Here is a 26,634-nt window from a genome sequence, read left to right on the forward strand (position 1 = left end):
GTCCAGAGGGACTGTGGACACTTTTGGCCATTGTTGTCAGATTCTGGGTGCAATGCTCGAAACTTCTGAAAATCAAATGCAATAAGGCATCAGCGATAGTATTATCAATCCCCGGTATGTGGATGGCCCTGACCCAGATATTATGTTCAAGGCACTTAAGAACTAAGTATCGTAGCAAGCTGATCACCGGTGGTGAGGAAGATGCGAGGTGGTTAACGGCGTGGACGACACTTATGTAGTCAGTCCTGAAGCGGGTCCGATTGTTCGCCAACTTTTCTGCCCAAAGACTTGTAGCTACTATTATAGGGAACAGCTCGAGTAAAGTTTTTTTTTTTTTTTTGTTTTTTTTTTTTTTTTTTTGTCCACCCAGACAGGTGCCATGTGTTGGGCCAGCGATTAGCGCACCAATTGGGACCAAGGTAAAGGCCGAATCCGGTGGACCCGGCAGCATCCGAAAATAGATATATCAGCGCTGGAAACTTCCTGTTCCTGGAAACATGAACGCCCATTGTAAGTAGCTATGAAGGACCTCCATACACCGAGCTCCTCACGTAGAGCGCTGGTGATGCAAATCCTTTGATGGGAGGCAGTTATGCTCCTAGTGGCCAGGCAGAGCCTCAGGGAAAAGCCCCTTCCCATGGGCATGACTCTAAAGGCGAAGGCGAGCAAGCCTAATAGAGATTGCATTTGCGCCAGGGTTACCTTACGAACCGCGCAGAACCCGTCAATGAGCGATGTGGTTTTTTCAACCTTTTCGAGTGGTAGCCGAAACATCATGATAATTGAGTTTATTTCGATTCTCAAATGAAAAGGCAGGTCACAGGGCCAACTGTTTTTTCGGCCAACAGCGGAAACCAAACTTGTCCGCTATGACCTGGACAGATTTTAACGCGGTTGAGCATGCTTTAGAGTTGGTGTGGGAAAACGAACAAGAAATCATCCAAATAATGGGTGACCAATTTATTCTTTGCCACGTCCTTAACCACCCATTCCAGGAAAGAGCTGAAGAGCTCGAAGTGTGAGCAGGATATGGAGCAACCCATGGTAATTCACATGTGGTAACAGAATTTTTTGTTGAAATAGCGCCCTAGCAGGTGGGACAATCGGGGTGCACTAGTAGCGGGTGAAAAGCAGATGCTATGTCCGATTTTGCCATTAGTGCTCCTTACCCTGCTTTTCGCACCAGTGCGACCGCTTTGTCAAAAATGCGTAGGAAACTGCTGAGTCCTCTGTGGGGATGCCGTCATTGACTGACCGCCCAGCCGGGAAGGACAAGTAGTGTATGAGGCGAAATTCACCCTTTTCTTTCTTAGGCACTATCCCTAGGGGTGAAACGCGAGGGTTTAAGAATGGTAAATCTATAAATGGGCCTGCTAGTCGGCCTAACGCCACTTCCTTCAGTAGTTTGTTCGCCAGGACCTGTGGGAGGTCCCGGGCCGATTTGAGGTTGGGGGCGAAGGTTAGTTCTGAGGAGAACATAAAGGGGGATAAAGAAACCGTGGTTGAAACCGTCCCTAATAGCGTTGGCCGCAGCCTTATTGGGGTAACGTTATAGCAATGGCTCCACCACGTGCACGTTCACTGGAGTCTTTGGGACTTGGTGGTGCATTTTTAGTGTGACGCCTGTCTAGTTGCTTATCGCATTTGGAGGAGGTGTGATTGCCTCCGCACGATGAGCATTCGTGCTTGTATTTGCGGAGTCCTTGAAACCTGCGATGGCCTTCATTGAAAAGCCAACAGCGACCTGGTCTACGGACATTTGCAGCTCCAGGTGTAGCGTGGTGAGAGGAAAAGTTTGGTGGGCCTGGAAACGACTGGTGGGACTTTTGCGCCATCATAAGCCACGAATCGGTGGCCTTAACTTCCCAACGGTTGGAATGCCAAGCATCTTCTAAATTCTTCGTCGTACTTCCACCACGCAGAACCCCAATGGGTTTTATAGGAGTTGAAAATGGTATTGCAGTATTTTGCGAATTGACTCTTTTCTTTGTTGACTGTTTTTTGGTCCACTGATATTAGGGAACAGATATCGATGTATTCGTTTGCGCGAATTTTTTATTTATTTATTTATTTTAACTGTATCTGGTGTTAGGTGAGTTCCCAGCTGTGATACACAGCAGTAGAACACGTCCCTGTGTAAGTCGGGCGCTGCTGCGTTACATCCTGATGTTGTACAAACGCGGGGTTAACCAGAACTACTCCTGATGGTGTTAACAAGATCGCCCAATAAAAGTGGCGTACGTTTTGCGCCATTTTCCGAAACCCGTAGCGTTCTCATTTTGGGATCTATGGCGCAATGACTGCTTATTTTGCGTCTCGAGTTTACATTTTTTAATGGTACCATTTTGCGCAGATGCTACTTTTGATCGCCTGTTATTGGATGTTACGCAAAACACGCGGTGACCAAAAGCGTAATTTTGGGTGTTTGTGTTTTTTTTTTTTTGTTTTTTTTTGCTGCTACGAAATTTAACAATCAGATTAGGGACTCTAGATTGTGAGTTCCAATGGGGACAGCGTCGCCAATGCATACAAAGCGCCGTGGACAGCGCTACCCAAGTGAATAAAATTATTAGCATTATAGCATTATTATTCTTTAATTGACTTTATATTTTGATAGATCAAGCTTTTCTGAACTTGGCGATACCAAATATGTGTATATATGTATACATATTTATTTATTTATTTAATTTTTTTTTTTTTTTTAATTTTATTTTTTTTTTTTTTTTATTTTATTATTTTATTTTATTTATTTATTTATTTATTTATTTTTTTTTTAAACTTGTCCCTTTAGGGGGATGTATGGATCAACAATTCGATCGCTCTGCACTATCTGCAGATCTCAGCTACACAGCTGAGATCTGCAGATACACTGCTTTACCCTCAATGCCGGAAGTATGCCGGCACTGAGAGCAAGTGACTCAAGGTAGCTACAGGCGTCATCACATGACCCTGTGCTACCATGGCAACCAACGAAAGTCATGTGATCACGCACGTGACTTTCGGTGGGGGCGGTGGTACGTGATAGTAATGCCCGCGCATATACATCTCGCTGCCAGACTTTGGCAGCGAGATGTAAGGGGTTACAAGTTGCAGGTGGAAGCGATTCCACCCGTAACTTGTAGTCACACATGTCAGCTGTTAAAAACAGCTGATATGTGCGCCGAACACCGCATTCTGTTGCTTTTCAGGATTCTGACGTCACTTCCGGTCCGGGACCCGAAACCGGAAGTGACGAGTTATCATGTGATCGCCGCATCACAGGAAGTGACGCGGCGAACATGGATAGCAGGATGTGACGCGACCTCCGTATGCCACAGGGAGTCACACGGGGCCGCGTCATCCCGGCGGGGGGAGGTGCGCGAGGTGGCCATGGCGACCGGCGTGATGTTGGTGGGGATCAGGGGCTAGGGCCGGGAGCTAGGGCCGGGAGCAGGAGGTGAAAGCGGACCGGACCTTCTGGACCGGGCCGCCCTGCGCCTGGAATCTGTGGTGGGGCTTAGACGCTGCGGTGGACGGGAGGGTCTAGAAGACCTGCGCCCACCGCTGCTGGGAACCGGCAGGAGGGAGCTGGTGCCCACAAGGGAGGCAAGCCATTCGGCTCCCTCCCGTCCGCTCCTTTCTCTTACCGCTGCTTCCAGGGGGTCCATCGGCGATGCTCACCCTGAGGGCAGATGTGGTAAGAAGGAAGGAGGGACTCCGGCAGCTGTTTATATGCCCTGGAGGAGGTCCCAGCAGGGAAGGGGGGTCAGCGGGGGGCATTGCACAATGGGAAGGAGGGAGAGGTGACCATGGGGGACGTAGCGAGGGGCTCAGCAGTCAGGGGCAGCGGCATCGGCCGCAGTGCCCTGCAGTCTCTTCATGTTCTAATGCAGAGCCATAATTCCTATATAATACGATCCTGGATGTCCACTGCTTATTTTCCTTCTACAGATCTCGCAAACTACCAAAAATTAATCTGTCAGCAATGTGCAAAAAAATTCCTACACCTGAAATGTCCACCCATATGACCTACCACTACCATCCATGACCACAGCTCTCAGGTGCTGTTGAGCCTCCTCTACCACCACTGACCAAAGAAGAAGCAGATTTTGCCCAGAAAGATCATGCCTCCTCTCCTGTCTATTGGCAAGGTCGACCACTGTCACTGTCTGATGACATCCCCTCTTCAGCTCCACTGTCTGTTTTTTAGGCCTTGTCCACCAATCAATCATCATTCCAGCCTCAGCTGATAGTTGCCTCTTCGTGGAAAATGTCCTGAATTCCTTGCTCCTCCACCTGATTACCACCATGATACTTGCCCTAGCTCAGAGTGCCACCACCACTGCCAGTGTCTCTTCTACCACAGGTCATAGAGTCAGCAACGTAGCTAGATGTTTGAATCATGTCCTCTATTTCCTCCAGCCATATTTCCACATAGTACAAAGACTGACTGTTCATGTCGTCCAATAAATCAACTGTAAGAAGTTGTTCTGGTAAAATGTTTTCTTTTGCCCCAAGGTGACGTAGGATAGGATAAACTCCATCTAAAAAAATTAATTCCCCGTACTCAATAAAAAAATGTATAGTATTTTCTTCATTTAAAGCACAAAAGCTGGACAAGGAGTACAAATTAACAGCACATGGCTATGTCCTGCTTATGTGTTTTAAATAAAGATAATTTCTTGGGGAGCACGTACAGGAATTAATAATTATAAAGTGTGTTGCTAAGAATGTCTTACTTTTTATTGAGCACCATTCAAGTTGATTAGTTAATTGTAGAACTGGATGATATTGATGCACTGTGAATACTATAAATCTGGTTTACCATGTAGGTTCGGACGCTAAGGGGCAGAAAAGATACAGGTGTCATTGACGAAATTGAAACTCCAGTATGTAAGAGATTAGATGTTATAGTGGCGGAAGAGGTGGACTGGGAAGAATACTGACTGAAGCTGACTGTGTCGCTGTCAGAGGCTACATCGTCCTCTTGTGACTGTGATGAGTACTGTGTCATTTATTCCATCATCCAATCCATCCCATTAATGCTTGCCAGTGGCAAAGGAGGTTGTGGCACGCTGGGTACAGGGAAGTACCAAGCGAATGGTGAAAGGGAAACCCTGTGTCTAGGGAAAGGAAAGATGGTGACCCCTGACCAAACCTACTGCTGGTCCCTAAGATCCCTCACCACCCTAGATAAGTTCTACACTTATGCGCCAGGCCGGATACCTGACCCTAAGAATCCCTAGTGCTGGTCCCTAAATAGGGAACAGATGGGATGAGCTCTTCGTCAACCCCACTAAATACTAAAGAAGACAATAAGGAGGACACATATGGGGAAAATGCATAAACTACTTATCTACAGATAATACAGGCAGAAGTTCAGCAATGTTTTCAACAACAATACTGCAGAGGAGTGCAAGCCACCTGCTTGCAACTAAAACTTGAATTAACTTAAAATATCACAAGCACCAGTCCAAGGAAGGAAGGAAGGGGTCTTCAAGCACTAAGATAATACAGATGATCAGCAGCTGGGCGGAAGGCGAGCTCCTGCTGTGTCCAAAAGGGGAGAGATAAATCCAGCAGGAAAGCTACCTATACCAATGAATACTAACAGCAGGAACAATGGAAAGTCAAGGAGCATTCTGCGCAGTCAAATGCTGTGACCTTCTATTGCCAGAAGCCACACCCGTGACAGGTTAATTGTGACCTGCTTTTGGCACTGGTAGTAGGATGGCTATTACAGAGTAAGGGGAAATTTGCACACTACGACATTGCAGGTGCGATGTCGGTGGGGTCAAATTGAAAGTGATGCACATCCGGCATCGCATGCGACATCGAGTGTGTAAAGCCTAGATGATACGATTAACGAGCGCAAAAGCGTCGTAATCGTATCATCGGTGTAGCATCGGCGTAATCCATAATTACGCTGATGTGATGGTCCGATGTTGTTCCTCGCTCCTGCGGCAGCACACATCGCTGTGTGTGAAGTCGCAGGAGTGAGGAACATCTCCTACCGGCGTCACCGCGGCTCCCGTAGGATATGCGGAAGGAAGGAGGTGGGCGGGATGTTTACATCCCGCTCATCTCCGCCCCTCTGCTCCTATTGGCCGCCTGCCGTGTGACGTCGCAGTGACTCCGCACGACCCGCCCCCTTAATAAGGAGGCGGGTCGCCGGCCAGAGGGACATCGCAGGGCGGGTGAGTCCATGTGAAGCTGCCGTAGCGATAATGTTCACTACGGCAGCTATCACAAGGATATCGCAGCTGCGATGGGGGGTGGGGACTATCGCGCTCGGCATCGCAGCATCGGCTTGCGATGTCGCAGTGTGCAAAGTACCCCTTACTCCAGCTGGTAGCACATCCATCATTTTTTTTTTGTCACATGACCATGCCCCTTACCTGTGCCACTTTTTCCATTTACCATACATTTTAGGTACAAGTAGAAAAATGTACATAAATATTTTATGGCACTTATCAAACCCTGGAAAAATATAAAACCAACAAAAATTAAAGGTGGGCTATACGTGACTGAGAATAAAGGCCGCTTTACACGCTGCAATATTGTTACCGATATCGCTAGTGTGCGTACCCACCCCCATCTGTCGTGTGACACGGGCAAATCGCTGCCCGTGGCGCACAACATCGCTCAGACTCGTCACACTACTTACCGGCGGGGGCGGTTCTAAGGGGGCGGTTCGTTCAGCATAACAGCGACGATGCAAAATCGCTCATAGGTGTCACACGCAACGACATCGCTAAAGCGGCCGGATGTGCGTCACAAATTTCGTGACCCCGAGATCACTTGAGCGATGTCGTAGCGTGTAAAGCGGCCTTAAGGCTAATGCAACGACAGCCCACCGGTAGTATCTGTGCGGCATGAACGTGTCTCTAATTGGCAAACTAAAACCGGTGTGCCACAACAGACTGGCACAGTTACAGTACACAGTGATGTGAAAAAGTGTTTGGCCCTTCCCGATTTCTTATTCTTTTGCATGTTTTTCACACTTTTATATTTGTCACAGAAACATTTAAGTTTTAGATCACCAAACAATTTTAAATATTAGACAACGATAACACAAGTAACACAAAATGCCATCTATAAATGAAGGTCTTTATTATTGAGGGAAAAAGAAATCCAAACCTACATGGCCGTGTGTGAAAAAGTCATTGCCCCCCCTAACTTCCCTTTAAATCATAAATTAATTGTGGTTTATCACATTTTTGGGAACCTGAGTTCTATTTCCCAAGCCACGCAGGCCTGATTACTGCCACAATGAAACATTATTCTGCATTGTGACAAAACCCATCAAACTAGAATTCTATGTTGGTTGGAAGGTACATGCACAGAAAGCAAAGTGCGGCAACAGCCTGCAGTATTGTAGAAGCACATACAGTGTGTCAAGGAGCATGTCCTGGGATATCCCACCGCTGCCACTGTCGCGGGCGGCAGGGCACTGCGCTCACTAACGCTCGGGTCCGGTGCTGCTGCTGCTGCTCGGTGGCTCGAGCGGTGGGCCGGATCCGGGGACTGGAGCGGCGCTCCTCGCCCGTGAGTGAAAAGGGGGGTGGTTTGTTTTGGGGATTTAGTCCGTGACGCCACCCACGGGTTGTGGTGAAGGTGGGCACCACCGCTGCTGGTGACGGGGATCCCGGGAGCGATGGTAGGGAAAAGCTGGGATGTTGTTTTCCCCCTCCGTGGGTAGGGGTTGGTGGTCCCGGGGCCCGGTGGTGAGACGGGGAGGCAGGGTAGGTGAGGTGCAGGGTTGCAGGGACAGCACGGCGCGGTGCCGGATGGCACAGTGGTACTCACTCAGACAGAAAGTCACAAAGTCTCCAGTAAACCAAACGGCTGGATGGATGGGTCCCGCAGCTGGCTGCAGTGTCTCTCTCCCTGGACAGGTGATGGCGGCTGTCTGTCCCTGCACCCTTGTGTACTGTCTTGACTACGATGGGTCCCCAACGGTAGTCCGCTCCCCGGTGTATGGATACCGGAGGAGCCCGTTTTGCCCGCAGGCGCTGGCCCTTGGGTCTCTAGCATTTGGCGGTAGCTGTATACCCTCACGGTGCGGACGGTTGCCTTCAGACGGGACTTGGGTAGTTAGGAAACCCCTGAGGTTCCTGTCACTCTCGGATTTGACTGTTAACGGCGGCTCCAAGCCTAGTCGGGGTCCGATGGCCCTGCCTGTGTGTGCTAGCTTCACTTCGCTCCCCGGTTCGGTACCGGCGGGCCGTCGCCCGTCCCCAGTCCTACGGTTCCGCGTTGATCCACCTCTCTTGCAGACGGTCACCACCGTCTGCCAACCTTGCTGTCAGTGCCTGGGCTCCTATCCAGACACCTCAAGTGTTTACTCCTCACTCCTCCACTCCTAAACTCAACTCCACTCAACTTCACTACTCAACTCAACTGACACTTTTCCCACCTCCAGGCCTGTGAACTCCTCGGTGGGTGAGGCCAACCACCTGGCTCCGCCCCACCTGGTGTGGACATCAGACCCTGGAGGGAGGCAACAAGGATTTTGTGTTTGGCTAATGTAACTACCTAGGGTGGTGGGTGTGTGTGTGTGTTACCTGTGACGACCTGGCTAGTCCAGGGCGCCACACCACCAATTTGTCATGAACAGCACTCCACTGCCTCCAGTCGTTAAGCCTGCTTTACATGTTACGATTTCACATACAATATCGTATGCGATCGTAACCGCCCCCATCGTATGTGCGGCACGTTCAATTTGTTGAATGTGCCGCACAAACGATTAACCCCAGTCACACGTACTTACCCGTCCATACGACCTCGATGTGGGCGGCGAACGTCCACTTCCTGGAGTGGGAGGGACGTTCCGCGTCACATCGACGTCACGCGGCAGCCGGCCAATAGAAGCGGAGGGGCGGAGATAAGCGGGACGTAAACATCCCGCCCACCTCTTTCCTTCCGCATTGCCGGCTGGAGCCGCGGGAGGCAGGTAAGATCTGTTCAATGTTCCCGGGGTGTCACACACTGCGATGTGTGCTGCCTCGGGAACATTGAACAACCCGACGTGCAATTCTTCAGGATTCAACGACGTGTATGCGATGAATGTTTTAACAATCAATCGCAATTGCACGTAGCTGTCACACGCTACAAGTGGTAATAATAGAAAAATGCAAACAATGCATCGAGCTGCTGCCTTTCCCAATGTCTTGTGTGAAAGAATCTGATACTCAATGCTCATCCAAGAAGGAGATGTTTTTGTCTGTAAGGAGAATTACCAGGGGTTGAAAAATGTCCAGGAATTCATGGTTAGTCCTTAAAAACAAAGCACTTGAATTTAATGTGTATGTTATTGTTTTGAAGCTGGAGAATTTATACAGATTATTATGGCAGTGATTATCAGCATTTTCCTGGTCACACTGAATGCTGCTGATGTCTGCAGATCAGACTTAGGGGCCCTTTGCACACTACGAAATCGCACGTGCGATATTGGTGGGGTCAAATCGAAAGTGCCGCACATCCGGCGTCGCTGTCTATATCGTAGCGTGTAAATCTTTTATGATACGATTAACGAGTGTAAAAACATCGTTATCGTATCATTGGTGTAGCGTCGGTCATTTTCATGAATTGGGAATGACCGATGTTACGATGTTGTTCTTCGTTCCTGCGGCAGCACACATCGCTGTGTGAAGCCGCAAGGAGCAAGGAACATCTCCTACCTGCGTCACCGCGGCTCATGCCGGCTATGCGGAAAGAAGGAGGTGGGCGGGATGTTTACGTCCCGCTCCTCTCCGCCCCTCCGCTGCTATTGGCCGCCTGCCCTGTGACGTCGCTATGACGCCGCACGACCCGCCCCTTTAATAAGGAGGCGGGTCGCTGGCCAGAGCGACGTCGCAGGGCAGGTGAGTGCATGTGAAGCAGCCGTAGCGATAATGTTCGCTACGGCAGCTATCACAAGATATCGCAGCTGCGACGGGGGCGGGGACTATCGGTTTGTGATGTCGTAGTGTGCAAAGGGCCCCTTATGGGCTGTAGATATACTGTATATCACTTATATGATCTTTTTATGGCTTTTCAACCAAGGGCCACACAATAGAGGCTGTGGGCTATATACGCAATAGAGGCTGCATATACAATAGAGGCTGTGGGCTATCTACACAAAATAGGCTGCATATACAAAAAGGGACTGTGGGTTGGATACACAATAGTGGCAAATAAAAATAATGTCTGTAATTTTTTCTCTGTCCAGAAAAATGTAAAACTGTTAGCACATCTAAGCTCTGAGGCAGATTCTCTTAATTTCAGCATATCTATGAAAACTTTTGGACAGGGGTGCCAAGGGCACATCAGTAAAATCCATTCCGGAGGCTTACTTTCCATGCAAATATTACCACCAGACATCATTCACAAATTTCTGGCCATCACATTCTCCATACATTAGAATAGAAAGCTGTCTTGAGTTTACATGCAGCCACATCTCTGCAGAAATATATGGAGAAATTGGTGGATGTTCCTGTGGCGCCGTGTGCCTAATCGCCTCAGATAACTACATGGGTATTGCCATTTGTATAACATGTATTGTAAGCCTTAATGAGGATTTGGCTCTCTGCTGCTCACAACAAAACACACATTTGCATACATTCACTTACTGCAGCTGTCACTCGAGAGAAAACTAAAAGGAGAAAGGGGAGGAGCTTAGCTCTGAGGTAAATTTCAGTCAGGGGCAGTTGGTCATCTTGTGAGGTGAAGTGAGGAGTGCACTGAGGAGAGGTCCTGCCCTGAGGTGATTTCTAGAAAGCTCTGGAGGGGCTAGCTACACTTGTCAGGGTATCAGTCCCTAGGTCACCTGTGCCTTCAAGGTCGGGGACAAAACTGAGAGACTGCAGCTTTTTTTATAAGGGGCAGTGACATTTGCCTGAGAGAGGAAACTTCTAGAAGAAATAGAGAGTTTTCCTACAGGATTCCAGTCACCTGCTCAGTGCTCACCAGAAAGGATCAAAAGTCCAGATTGTTCTCATCTTGGAAATCCAAGGATACCAAGATACCTATTCCAGGTAGGGAAATAGTGTAAGGAATAGTACACTATCTCAACACAGCAGAGAAGCCAAACTCCCATCGGGGCAGAGAAAATCCCCATCATTGTGAAGGCTGTAAGGCTGTAAGGAGTGTCCAGGACTGTCTCTGACTGATTTATTCCCTGCTGCGCCATCCCTACCTCAACACATCCCCCAGGATCAAGCCCTAGAAAGGGGGCAAAAGGACAACCCTCTGACACTGCGCATCACAACCTAACTCCTGAGGCCCACCAGCAGTGCCCGGCCATACCACAGCCGAACATCCCAACTGGCATCACAAACTCTATATTTTATTTTTCTTTCTCCCCTTTTTAAATATTATTATTCCCGATTATAAAAAGCCTGTCGCTCACGCCCGGTACGGCCACATCACCACTCGGAGCTACCACCATGACATCAGAGACCTCTGGGGCAGCACATTCCCAGTACATTCCCTCATATGTGGCGCCCTGGACAAGCCAGGGGCCACAGGTAACAACACACACACACCCCCACCCCCAGCAGTTCACAGCAGACATCCCCAGTGAAACTTGATTCCTTTCCTTGGGCTCAGACAGACACACCAGGTGGGCGGAGTCAGGAGATGGAGACACCCACCAAGGAGTTTAGCTGGCCTTAGGCAGGAAACAAGCGGAGAGTGAAGTCTAAGAGAGGAAGAGAGAGGAGGTCTGCAGAGAGGCAGACGCAGACAGGGGCCTAGGTTGGAGCCTAGGGCCCTAGTACAGAGAGTCAGGCAGACGGTAGTGGCCGTCTGCAGGGAGCTGGGCAGACAGTTGGTGGAACCGCAGGTAGCCGGGGCTGGGCGGTGGCCCACCGGTACTGAATCGGGGAGCCAGCTGGAAACCGGAGCGCAGGAGGAGCGTACAGAGGGTGCAAGAAAGGACTTACATTACCAACCTGGGGTCAGGGGAAAAACACCGCAGCCGCCTGTGGGACCCGTCCATCCAGCTGTGTGTTTTACTGAGAACTGTGTCATCATTACTGGCTGAGTGAGTAGCACCGTGCCGTGCGGCACAGCGCTGCCCCCGCGACCCTGCACCTCACCAGGCCCCGTAACCCGCCTGCCAGCTCCAAAACCCTCCACGGGCCCCGGGACCACCAACCCCCCTACCCACGGAGGGGACATAACAACTACGCTGCTCCTTGTCATCGCTCCCGGGATCCCCGTCCAAAGCAGCGGTGGTGTCACAACCTCACCACAACCGTGGGTGGCGTCACGGACAATCTCCCTTACCTAACCCCTTTTTACTGTGGAGCCTGGGATCACAGACCGGGTCACACCACCGTGATACCCACAGAAGTGACCCCGTGTCCCGGATCTGAGTACCCCTGGTCCCCGGGCGACACACATACACAGTATGATTTCCCCATAGTACATCTCCTCCACATACAATGGATGATCCCCCATACAGTATGATGTCTCCACAGTACATTCCCCCCGCGCACACACACAGGATGATGCCCCCTCAGTATATTCCCCACAAACAGTATGATGCCCCCACAGTACATTCCCCCCTTATGTACTTACTTTAGACACCTTATCTCAAAGAAATCCAGTGAGTACATGATGTGAGGATTTCACACAAATTACTTCATACTGTAACATGGGGTATGTATCACAAAGGTGATGTAAACCTGGATGTCCGTTCTGGTACTTTTAGTGCCACGAAGCTTATTAGGGCATTCCAGCTGGAGGTTTTATGAATAATTGCAAAAACAAGCTGGTCTGGCTATTCACAAATCTTTGCCCGTGGGTATGTCTCATGTGTCAAAATAGAGATTGATTGTTTGACACATGTTCACTGTGGGAGACTGTGAGGTCTCCAGGAAACAATCCTCTGAGAAAAGGGAGAATTAGCTTTTCCTGACCGGAACTGTGTATAGGGGCTGTGACGCCTCTGGAAGGAATCCTCTGAGACAAGAGAGAATTAGCTTTTCCAGACTGGGACTGCATATAGAGGCTGTGACGCCTCTGGAAGGATTCCTCTGAGAGAAGGGAGAATTAGCTTTTCCTGACCGGAACTGTGTATAGAGGCTGTGACGCCTCTGGAAGGAATCCTCTGAGACAAGAGAGAATTAGCTTTTCCAGACTGGGACTGTGTATAGAGGCTGTGACGCCTCTGGAAGGAATCCTCTGAGACAAGAGAGAATTAGCTTTTCCAGACTGGGACTGCATATAGAGGCTGTGACGCCTCTGGAAGGATTCCTCTGAGAGAAGGGAGAATTAGCTTTTCCTGACCGGAACTGTGTATAGAGGCTGTGACGCCTCTGGAAGGAATCCTCTGAGACAAGAGAGAATTAGCTTTTCCTGACTGGGACTGTGTATAGAGGCTGTGACGCCTCCGGAAGGAATCATCTGAGAGAAGATGGTTCTCTTCTTCTGACCGAGGTCAGTGGAGGTTTGTGATACCTTCAGAAGGAACCTCTAGAGATGGGAGTGAATACTGGCTGGGGTCAGTGAGTGGAAGCTGATATACCTCCAATGCGATACTCGTGCAGAAAAGGAGTATCCAAATCTGTGCATACGTACCAACAAACTGTATACCGTGTATGTGTCCTGTGAAGCCAAAGGAATGCTTGTGAGTGTGGTTTATGTGCTATATAATAAACTGGCTAACCTTTTTAAATAAGAAGTGGTCCCGTCATTACCTTGTGGAGCAAACAGAGTAAGCAACTCCATCCCAATATATATCCACAGACACCAAAATTAAAAATATTGATAAAGTTAAGCAAATAAAAGCCCCAAATAAAGTTCTCCTAACTAAATGCAATCTTTTTTCACTTTCAATAACAAGATAAGAAAGTGCAAAATAGAAAGTATCAAGAAGTCATAATATCATAGTAGTAGTAATAAGCAGATCCAGAGAATCAGAGCTGAATAATATTTTCATTAATGCACAAAATGATCAATATACAATGCAAGAAGGCTCAATTCCATGGTCTTCCTTATTTTTCGTATTCTGGAGATAAGAAATATTTCCTAGGAGGAACAAAGCATGTCAGATCTAGCGGGGTAGAAATGACAGCTCAAATTTAATGGGGGCATTTAAGAATCCCTGCATTTTTGTAACTTCAATTTCTGTGAAATTAGTCGGTGAAGTAAGTTCAAAGTTTTGCAGGATGGTAGTGAGAAAGATAAAAAGACTGATTCGGACCAAATTCTCCCCTGGACAGATTCGTTTTCCTGTAAAGAAAGATAAGATCTTAAAAGTAATATATACATATAAAAAATTATAAAGACTTGCTACAATTTACTAATTTCTGGTTTATATGTCTTCCAAGGATGTCTACTTTCCAATCAAGAAGATCTCATCTAACACAGTAAAGGGAAACAGTAGAGATGGGCGAAATATATAATTCATACCCAATTTTTTTTTTTTTTTTAAATTATAAACTTTATTCTAATACATTACACCCAAACAGACAATACTAAATATGACAATGGAGTAATACAGCACAATATATACATGTAGACCACAATTGATTCTATATTAGGTATATTGACTATCCCTGCACATGCCCTAAATACAATCTCCTACCCACCCACGGAAGAACACCCTAGATTTTTAACCTGTGCCCTTGCTCACCAGAGGCTGCCCAAAATAATATCCTAATTCCCCAAACGTTTTGGCCAATAGGGGCTGCTGTTAAGTCTTTGGCCTTGTGACTTTTTTTTGTTTCTATGGTAACAAATGTTACATCACATGAAAGTCTTATGTGTCTAATAAATGTTTTCAAAATGTTGTGTTTGTTGCTTATGGCAAAAGTGTTCTACGCACACATGAAAACAAAATGGCGGAGTCTAATGCGATATTCACAGCAACTGAGAGCAGAGGAGGGCTAAAATTCTTGTTTCTGCAAGGAAAGTCCACGAAGGATATTCATGGTGATATGTCGCAGACATTGGGGGATCAATGTCCCTCATATTCCACAGATAAGAACTGGGTTGCCAAATTTAAAACGGGCCACTTCAGCACCAATGATGAGGAACGTCCTGGACGACTGAGAGTGGTTGTTCCGGAGATCGTCGATGCTGTGCACAACCTCATACTGGAGAATCCACGAATTTCAGCAAAAGCAATAGCAGACATCATGGGGATTTCTCGTGAACGTGTTTGTGTTATTATCCATGAACATTTGGACATGAGGAAGCGATCTGCAAAGTCGGTCCCCAAATGTTTGACAACAGATCAGAGAAGCATGCGAGTGAAACTTCCCGGTCCATTTGTCAGCATTTCCTGACTGATAAGAACTTCCTGGATTAACTGGTCACTATGGAGGAGACCTGGATTTATTTGTATGACCCTGAAAACAAGGTGCAGTCACAAGAGTGGAGGCACAGTGGTTCTCCTCATCCTCAAAGAAGTTCAGGGTGGAAAAATCAGCCAGTAAGGTAATGACGTCTGTGTTCTAGGATAAGGAGGGCATGCTGCTAGTGGACTACCTTCAAAAGGGTTCCACTATCAATGCAAGGTATTACATTGAACTTTTGGACCAATTGAAGGTAGCTCTGAAGGTCAAAAGGCGCGGCAAGCTGTCCAAAGCAATCTTGTTCCTGCAAGACAACGCCTCTGCTCACACTGCACAAGCAACCATGGCAAAACTGGCAAAGCTGGGCTTCCAGCTGGTTGACCATCCACCTTATTCACCAAATCTAGCTCCCTCCGATTATCATCTGTTTCCAAACTTGAAGAAACACCTCAAGGGTGCCAAATTTCACACCATTTCTGATGCCATGGCTCCTACGGATGTCGCTTAGCGTCCAAGCAGACGCAGCTCGCCCTATTGTGCCGGAGCCGAAGCACCTCATAGGGAACGGACTCAAAGCAATACACACATACTCAGGGAATCACAATATTGTATCACCAGATAGTGATTAAGAAAATACCTAGTGCATAGTGAAACGTGTATAACATTGTATATAGAATAGTTATATTCAGTAAAGCAAAACAAGAGTACAAAATATACTACAGTGCAATTATATTTATAATATATACTAAACATGATAAATAAATAATAAAAAAAGGTAATAGTAGGGATAAAAATAATAATAAAGAAAAATCCAATGTGTGGTCATATAGTCCATTAGTAAATTCTTCATTGTAATCATTTCCCAAACTGTGTCTCCATATCTATTCTTGATATCACACAGTTTAATGAGACTCCATAGTCCAGTTCACATTCAGTAGATTCACATTCCCCAACATTTGACTTGAAGAGGTTTCTGGTACACATACAGCTTATATGTAAGCTGACAGGATCCAAACTGCACAAGCTGAGACGCTCAAGTCTGGTGACATGCTTAGCAGTTGTGAGGGATATGAAGTTTTGATAATCGTGTCATCTACTTTGGAACTCAGGATCCCAACATAATCATTGCTGGATCCCTACATGGTGGATCATTATACAATGTACGGGCCGGCCTTAACCTGAATGGTGCCCTGTGCAAAACTGCCCTTTGGTGCCCCCGAGGACAGGATACCATCTTTTTTTTATATCCGAAGAAAATTGATCTCTTCAAATGTACAATAAATTACAAATTTGTGCTAGAGAATCTGCACCTCAAATCCACATTAATGTCACCACGACTGTCACTCGTTTTTTTAGAGGTCTTCCGATTTCAACCATTTATCCCGTATCCATGGATAGTACACCCCACCCCAGCTCCGACTCCACCCCTCAAACCCTCCACACTCACCACCATTCTTGGAAAAACGTATGTGTGTGTGTGTGTGTGTATTATATATATATTTATATATACACACACACACACACAGTCATGGCCAAAAGTGTTAGCACCTTTGAAGTTGTTTCAGAAAATAAAGCATTTCCTTTAGAAAATTAATAATACACCCCCTACACCTCCTCTCTCCATAATATACTCTCTACACCACCCCTTTCCATAATCTCTCTCCCACACTGCCCCTATTTGTAATATTCCCAAACACACTGCCTCTCAGTGTACCCCCACACGATATCCTTATGTATAATATCCCCACACACGGCCCCTCTGTAAGATATCTCACACACACACACACACACACACTGCTCCTCTGTATAATATCTCTCCCACACACACTGCTCCTCTGTATAATATCCCCCACATACTGCGCCTCTGTATATCCCCCCACACTGCTCCTCTGTATAATAGCCCCCCACACACTGCACCTCAGTACAATATCCTCCCACACACTGCACCTCAGTACACTATCTCCCACACACACACTGCACCTCAGTATACTATCCCCCCACACACTGCTCCTCAGTATAATATCCCCCCACACACTGCTCCTCAGTATAATATCCCCCCACACACTGCTTCTCTGTATAATATCCCCCACACACAATGCCCCTCTGCATAATACCCCCTCACATGCTGGTCTTCTGTATAATATCCCCACATACACACTGCTCCTCTGTATAATATCCCCACACACACTGCTTCTCTGTTTAGTATCCCACACACACACACTGTTCCTCTTTATAATATCCTCCCACCCTCACTGCTCCTCTGTATAATATCCTCCCACACACTGCTCCTCTGTATAATATCCTCCCACACACTGCTCCTCTGTATAATATCCTCCCACACACTGCTCCTCTGTATAATATCTCCCCACAAACACTGCTCCTCAATATATCCCCTCCACACACTGCTCCTCTGTATAATGTCCCCACACGTACACTGCTCCTCTGTAAATACCAACACACACTGCCCATTTGTATAATATCCCACACACTGCTTCTCTGTGTAGCATCCTCCACACACACATACACACTGCCCCTTTGTATATCCCCCACACACTGCATCTCTGTATAATAAACACACACACAATGACCCTCTGTGTAATATCCCTCATGTATGCTGCCCCTTTGTACATTATTCCCCACACAAGCTGCCCCTCTTTATATATATCCTCACACACACAAACACAATGCACCTCTGTATATCACCCAACACACGCTACCCCTCTGTATACTATCCCCCCACACACATTGTCACTCTGTATAATATCCTCCTGGTATATATGTCCAAGTCTTGGTATATATGTCTGCATCCTGGGCCCTTCCTGATATGCATGTCCCCATCCTGGTTTATTTGTCCCTATCCTGGTATATATGTCCAATCCTGGGCACCTCCTGGTATGTATATCCCACTCCTGGGCACATTCTGGTATATATGTCCCCATCCTTGTTTCTGTCCCCTTCTTGGTATATATGTCCTCCTCCTGGTATATATGTTCCCATCCTGGTTTATTTGTCCCTTCCCAGCAAATATATATATATATATATATATATATATATATATATATCCACATCCTAGGCTCCTTCTGATGTATATATATTCCCCTCCTGGGCACATTCTGGAATATATGTCCCCATCCTTATTTTTGTCCCCTTCCTGGTATATATCTCCACCTTCTTGTGTATATGTGTCTTTCCTGGGTCTCTCCTCGTATATTTGTCTACCGCAAAAAGAAAAGAAAAAACATTTTACTCACCCTCCCTGGCTCCCACATCCTGCAGCGTCCTCTCTGAGCAGCGATGCATTTCAGCTTGATGTGTGCCCTCAACACATCCAGCTAAAGCAAGGCAGGGGCTGCAGTCAGCGGGCGCCCCCACAACCCGGGGCTGGAGTCAGCACCCCCCCGTGGCTGGAGTCAGCGGCCCCCCACCACCCGGGGCTGGAACAGCGGCCCCCCCCACCACCCGCGGCTGGAATCAGCGCCCCCCACCACCACCCGCGGCTGTAGTCAGTGGCCCACCCCACCACCCGCAGCTGTAGTCAGCAGCCCACCCCACCACCCGCGGCTGTAGTCAGCAGCCCCCCCCGCCCCCCTTGGCTGTAGTCAGCTGCCCGCACCACCCGCGGCTGTAGTCAGTGGCCCCTCCCCACCCCCTGCGGCTGTAGTCAGCGTCCCCCCCTGCGGCTGTAGTCAGCGGCCCTCCCATCCCCTGCGGCTGTAGTCAGCGGCCCCCTCGCAGATGTAGTCAGCGCCCCCCACCACCCGCGGCTGGAGTCAGCGCCCCACCACCACCACCGGCGGCTGTAGTAAGCGTCCCCCCGCCCCCTTGGCTGTAGTCAGCGGATCCCCCACCACCCGTGGCTGTAGTCAGCGGCCCCCCAGAGCTGTAGTCAGCGCCCCCCCCCCCCCCGCGGCTGTAGTCAGCGGCCCCCCGTGGCTGTAGTCAGTGGCCCCCCGCGGCTGTAGTCAGTGCCCCCCTGCGGCTTGAGTCAGCGGCCCCCTGCGGCTGGAGTCAGTGGCTCCCCCACCACCCCCGGCAATCTTCAGCTCATAGAGCGCCTACCTCTCCCTGCCGGATGCCACGCGCTCACCAGCTCCGCGTTGCCCGCAGCACTTTGATGAGGTGCAGAGTGATGACCTCATCACATTGGGCTGCGGGATGACGCGCCACCTTTCTGCTCTGCTCCATTCACAGTGCCTCCCCCACCACATGGCTAATTTGCATGCGATGCCCTAGAAGGACTTTGCATGCACCTTAGTCATGTGCAGACTGCAGTAGTGGCTGAAGCAACACCGCGCCCCTCTGCTGCAGCTGTGACTGGGGCTCGGTGAAGGTGGTGGGCCCGGCTGGCCAGGGACTACATACAGTTAAGTAAGTAACCGGCGGCGGTTACAGTAAAAATGCTGTGCTGGGACCGGAGGAGCCAGGAAATGTACAACTTCTTACCTCTCTGCTGCGCCCCCCCTGAAGCATGGCCGTTGGCGCCCTATGCGACCGCACAAGTCGCACATGCCTAAAGCCGGCCAGTACCCATGGATCTCAACATCTTGATAGCCTCCTGATGAACCCCAATTATCGTTAAAAAAAGGGGCAAGCACATCGAGGCAGAAGAAATATCTATACACTGGATAATCTGATAGTGGGGTGCTCTGAATATGTGGGAGTAACTATACCTCATATAAGCTATATGTGCACCAGAGATTTCTTCATGTCAAATATTGGCGAATATGCACCTACATGTGTCAATGGCACCCCATACAAGTCTATTATGTGTGCAAATTTTATCACCAAGCAATCACTATCTCCATGCATTGGTAGTTTGTGAGTGGTTGCTTTATTAGTGTATTGCAGCTGTGATGCCTCCAACTGATGCAGTCGTGGGTGAGGGTCGTGGCAGACCTCAACCCACCCCAGCACAGTACAGACACGGGGAGCAGAGTATAGTGGGTGTTATGTGGTGTGGAGGTGATACCTACTTATTGCTGACGTTCGTTTTCTGGGTCCTTTTCACTTCTATGGGCCTTATGCCCCTTTCAGTCAGGAAAGTGACAGACGACTGGAGAAAAAAGGGAGATGAGGCAACAACCATGTGTGAAAAATTCCATATTTATTCAATACAGCAGGAATAAATAGGGGGAGGTAAAAAGTGTGTGGGGGGGGCATATCTTGCCATTCAGAACCAGCCACAATAGGAAAATATGAGGGACTGCAATGCCACAAGTACATGCATATAATGTACATGTAATTATTTATATATGTGATTGTTATGAATAAATATGGAATTTTTCACACATGGCTGTTGCCTCATCTCCCTTTTTTCTCCAGTCATTCATGTTCCTTGGAGTAGGCATAGTCTTATGGGGCACCACTGAGTGGTCCCATAAGTTGGTATTCTATTATGGCCAATTTTTTGCTAGGAAAGTGACAGACACCTGGTAACATTTGCTTCACTTGACAAAGTAACTTGCAGGCAGACAGTTTCAAATGGTTCACAACAGACTTGTCATCATCCTTATCTTTCAGATACTTCAACTCCAACATCTGGCTTGGCTTTGCAGGAACGGCCATATGGAGTGACTTAACCTCCCGCTTCGGACACACTCCCCCAGCATGGTGGTGGCACGTTCAGCTTGGCTTACGGACGGATGGACCCACTTGCCCTCCTGCTGCAACTGCTTTCCCAAAGGTACTGGCAGATAACACCTCAGGTAGGAGCACCCCAATTTCTCTTTACATCTCCATCACACTCTGAACTTATGTCCTGCTGCAATAGAGCCCCTTCTGATAGCTTTGCTCTTCTCTCTTTCTTTCTCTTGCTGTTCCTGTAGCAGGGACCAGGGGATGGTGAAGGTTTGGGCTTCCTTCACTCCTTAAATCCTGTCCCTGTCACCTCCACCCTTCTGCACTCCACTCTGCTCTTCTGTCACTCCTGGATTTCTCTCTCTCTAGATCTGCACTCTTTCACAGCCTTTCCCTATCTGCCTGAACCAGGAAGTTGCTTCTCCTATATATCTTCCTGTACTGATGAGTGCTCTCTCACTTAACCTCATGCTGCCCTGTCATTCCCAGTCCATCCTTTCTCTCTGAGGAACCCGGGACTCATGACCTCTAGTGGCAGCCGGCCATATTACACAGGGAAAGGTACATTAATACATACAGTTTACAAAAATCACCCTACACCCTATCACCTGGTTACCCTATTACACTGTCAGTGCATTAGATCCTTTGGCCAGGGCAGGTTAAAACTGGTGACCTCTTGTTGCTGTAATCTATGTGAATTGGACTATGGAGTCTCGTTAAACTGTGTGATATCAAGATATGTGTTACGTTGCTCAAAGAGAGAAGTGAGATGCTAGTCACTAAGTGTGTAGTATGGAGTAGCAACTAGGTGGCGCTGTGAGCACATGCGTACTGCAAGAGTAGTGGGAAAGTCACACAAGCCAGGGTCAGTGCTGGGAGGACACAACAAAACCCAGGGAGCAGACAAGAATGAAGTCAGGATACAGTCCGTAGAGTCAGGTAACCAGAAGAGCACATAAAGGACACAAGTGCAGGCAAAGCCATAGTCAGGAGGGAATAAAAGGTCAGAAGCCAGACGGTCATGCAAGGTCAGGGGAGCAGGCAGAGAAAAGTCAGGGTCGGGTACCAAGATCAATACACCAAACAAACCTGGAGCCAGGCACTTACTGCAACTAACCAGGAAATACGACTGGCGTCGCTCCAGCTGTGACCGCTCCATAATAAAGCATGGCAATCACCCGGGATACGGAACAAGTGACCAAGCCCCTCCCCTAACCAGCGAGTGACCCAGTGTAGGGAAACTGCCCATCACAGTGTGATAGAAAGGTGCATGAAACACTGGCAGGCTGTTCCGTGCAGCACACAGGATCCACAGCATGGCGCAACAGAAAGTCGCAAAATGGAAGCTGCACCGAAAGTCAAGACTGTGACAATATGGAGACACAGTTTGGGAAATTATTAAAATGAAGACATTACTAATGGACTATATGACTACACATTGGATCATGTCTGTCTTGTGTGTGTACAATTGGAGCTATAAAATTTCTGGCTCCGTGCTTTGCGCCTAATATGCATTTTTTTTCTATTCTCCTTCCCGGGTGGGGAGGCCTTTTTTCCTCTACCCCTTTATCCTTGTAAGCTATTGGCCTATTGGTCAAAACTTAGGGGGTTAATTATTAATTGGTGTGGCCTCTGGTGAGCGGGGGCACAGGGTAAAGAATTAGGGTGTTCTTATGCTGGTAGGAAGGAGATTGTATTTATATATACTGTGTGTATATATATATACACAGTGCAGACCAAACCTTTGGACACACCTCCTCATTCAAAGAGTTTTCTTTATTTTCAGGACTCTAGAAATTGTAGATTCACATTGAAGGCATCAAAACTATGAATTAAAACATGTGGAATGAAATACTTAAAAAAGTGTGAAACAACTGAAAATATGTCTTATATTCTAGGTTCTTCAGAGTAGCCACCTTTTGCTTTGATTACTGCTTTGCAAACTCTTGGTATTCTCTTGATGAGCATCAAGAGGTAGTCACTGGAAATGGTCTTCCAACAGTCTTGAAGGAGTTCCCAGAGATGCTTAGCACTTGTTGGCCCTTTTGCCTTCACTCTGCGGTCCAGCTCACCCCAAACCATCTCGATTGGGTTCAGGTCTGGTGACTGTGGAGGCCAGATCATCTGGCGTAGCACCCCATCACTCTTCCTTCTTAGTCAAATAGCCCTTACACAGCCTGGAGGTGTGTTTGGGGTCATTGTCCTGTTGAAAAATAAATGATGGTCCAACTAAACGCAAACCGGATGGAATAGCACGCCGCTGCAAGATGCTGTGGTAGCCATGCTGGTTCTGTATGCCTTCAATTTTGAATAAATCCCCAACAGTGTCACCAGAAAAGCACCCCCACACCATCACACCTCCTCCTCCATGCTTCACGGTGGGAACCAGCCATGTAGAGTCCATCCGTTCACCTTTTTTACAAAGACACGGTGGTTGGATCCAAAGATCTCAAATTTGGACTCATCAGACCAAAGCACAGATTTCCACTGGTCTAATGTCCATTCCTTGTGTTCTTTAGCCCACACAAGCAGCTATTTTACCATGAAGGCCTGCCGCACAAAGTCTCCTCTTAACAGTTGTTCTAAAGATGAGGTGTGTCCAATGTTTTGGTCTGTACTGTGTAAATAAATATATATATATATATATATATATATATAAATATATATATAAATATATATATATATATATATAAAATTAGTCCTGTATTGCTCCATTGTCATATTTGGTTTTGTCTTTTTGGGTATAATGAGTTTAAATGTATTAAAATAAAGTTTATAATTTTTTAAAAAAATTAAGGTATGAATTTAGTCAGTAAAGGACCCTAGTACAACAATTTATATATTGGACGAACCAGTAAAGTTGGGTAAAATTATTCTACTGGAATTTAATTCTACTTGAATTTTATAAAAATCTGCGTTCAATGGAATTTTTTGCAATTTGCTCAACACAAATTCAGCACAATGACAGCCAGTCAAAAAAAAATATTAAAAAAGTTATAGCATTTAAAAGAAGATTTAAAAACAAAAAACAAAAAAGAAAACTCCAGTTGGTTTCTAAAGAAACTGGATGGCCAATAATCACCAACGAGACTCGTCAATAGTGGTGATGACCTAGACATGAGTTTAGATCAGAAGAACCTTAAGGGTCCGGTCTGAAATCAAAAATCTTTATCACTACCCTTTCTAGATAATTTCCATTTTCTACTATAAGTTATATACTCCAGGTCCCAATAAGAGCTACCTGCTGAGAAAGGCAGGAATGCCTCATTCTTCTTGAATTTGCCGCTCTCATCCAAGAAATGGTTCGGATTAAACTCCCATGGAGAAGAAAAATGTTTGGGATCCCGGTGAACGGTGCAGAGTAAGGGGTAAATGGCTGTTCCCTGAGAAATGAAACAGATATTCTACTAATTATATGTATTCTGCTACAAAATGTCTTAGGATAAAATACAAATGTATGATCACCTATGAGGTTTGCTGTAAGAAAAATACATTTAATTCAATATTGCAAGTGATCAAAAATTACATCAAATTAGTGTCATTAAAAAGGTTTTCTAGGGCTTCAGATACATTTCTGCAGTCATAAACATGACAAAGCTGTCGGCTGAGTGTTTGTTCTGCTAACATCAGTCTCCGGACTCCTCCGTACTCAGCAATGCCCGGATCAGCCAAGAGCTCAAGTGTTGTGTATGAGAAGGCCACTGCCAAACTCCCCTGGCAGCAGCTTATCTCCAGAGATCGGCCACTGTAATTAAGCAACCTGGATGCTTGTCTCCTCCAACATCATCTGTCGGGTATCTGTCATAGCCTTAGGCTATGTGTGCACGTTGCGTACAGTCACTGCAGAAATTTCTGCAGCGATCTGAACAGCACATGTGCGCTTTAAATCGCTGCAGAAATGTCCGTAGTGAAAAAAAAAAAAGCCGATTCCATGCGCTCTGCCTCCAGCTCCTGCCATAGACAGAGCAGGAGCTGCCGGCAAAGCGCACGGAAGAAGTGACATGTCCCTTCTTAGAACGCAGCGCTTCGGCAGAAGCCGAAGTGCTGCGCTCTAAAACGCCACGTGCGCACGGCCCCTGCACAATCTCCAATAGACTGTGCAGGGGACGCAGGACGCATGCAGTTACGCTGCGCTACAAAGCGCAGCGTAACTGCATGTATTTATGCAACGTGCGCACATAGCCGAAGAGTTGGGAGGCCTCCAAACACATTAAGACTGTTATATCAGCAGGTCTGGACAACTTTAATCTGCTATTGTCACAAGGAGATTTTTGCAGGCATCGCCAGCTATCATGGCGGTCTCAGGATTTGTGGAAACTACAGATTCTGGCTCTCTGCCTGCTAACTTCTCTGATGTCTGTGCTCATGTGGCGCCCCTGACCTGGTCAGGCACCACTGAGTACTGCACCCATGCTGGGGACAGTACAATACAGGTAATCCAGAAGGCTGACCGAGGTGTGACTACACAGGCGCATAGTGATCAGGTCTCACACATGTACCTTTGAGAGGACCCCTGGGGATCCCAGGAGGGGGCAAAGCCTTCACCTCCACTCGAGGGGTGGAGGGGGCAAAGCCTCCATCTCCACTCAAGGGGTGTGGTAGAGAGCCTGGTTGCTAGGTGGCGTAGGCAAGAACAGGAGAGGAGGAGCAGTGAGCCGGTTCAGTGTGCAGTTCAGGGGGAGCAGACGTCAGGAGCAGACCCCTGGGGCTGTTGCAGTCTGACAGCGTCCGCGCAGTGGCTACCGACGGGGGAGAACGGTCACCTAGTAGTGCTACCCGAAATCCATCTTCAGCTAAAGAGAGAGCAACGGAGTGGGAAGTAAGGAGACTGCTAGGGAGTTACCAGGCCCAAACGGGTAGTAGGTCCCAGTGCAGGGATAGATCCACCTTTCCTTGCCAAACCTGCTTGAGGGGGTACTTTACACCCCCAAGAACACACTAAAAAGTCCGCAGCCACGTCGCCACAGTTAGGGCCCATAGTTCACAGGAGGCAAGCAGCCGGAGTGTCCTGGTCCAGGCTACAAGCAAACGGACAAAACGAAGGGGAGAGAGGCTTCAGCAACTTCCCTGGGTGACCCCATAGGGACTAAAAGTCGGGGTTACCCCAAAACGCAAAGGGCTAAGGAAGGCGAGTCGGTAGTCACCCTCATCAGTCAGCCTGAAGGACACCTGGTTCCAGCCTGGTTCATCCCAGCTACGCCCGGGTTACTCACTCTGCCACCTTCTGTGAGTAAAACCCCTGAAAGACATTCTGCTTGTGTGGAGTTATTCTGCGCCTTGTGGTTCTACACACTTACACAGGGCCCTGGGGCTTGCCTCACTCTCAGGAGGCTATTACAACTGACTGCACCCACCATCAGCCCCAGGCGTCCCTCAATCTGCAGTGGCGGTCCCCACTGACCGCAATTCTGAGAGTGGCGTCACGACAATCCTAGAAGAAGGTTCCCTACCTGTGACCAGACGGTTTCATCCACGTGGAGTCCCTAAAGGTAATGCACCGACACAATACTTGTGGGGCTTCACAGTCAGCTCAGGGAGACGCGGGTGTCGACCCACAGATGTATGCAGGCTAGCAAGAGTTAAGGCCGCTTTACATGCTACGACATAGCTAGCAATTGCTAGCGATGTCGAGCGCTAAAGCACCCGCCCCCATCGTACATGCCATATCGTGTGATCGCTGCCGTAGCGAACATTATCGCTATGGCAGCGTCACATGCACATACCTGCTCTGCGACGTCGCTGTGACCGGCGAACCGCCTCCTTTCTAAGGGGGCAGTTCATTCAGCGT

The 26,634-nt window shown here is 47.9% G+C and overlaps 1 pseudogene; it reads right to left on the reverse strand.

Annotated features, from left to right (window-relative positions):
* Positions 1–13,950: 13,950 nt before the first annotated feature.
* LOC142251116 (cytochrome P450 2G1-like) overlaps positions 13,951–26,634 on the reverse strand; it is a 67,857-nt pseudogene continuing 55,173 nt past the window's right edge.

Source organism: Anomaloglossus baeobatrachus, chromosome 9 (genome assembly GCF_048569485.1).
Source record: "Anomaloglossus baeobatrachus isolate aAnoBae1 chromosome 9, aAnoBae1.hap1, whole genome shotgun sequence".
Lineage (NCBI taxonomy): Eukaryota > Metazoa > Chordata > Amphibia > Anura > Aromobatidae > Anomaloglossus > Anomaloglossus baeobatrachus.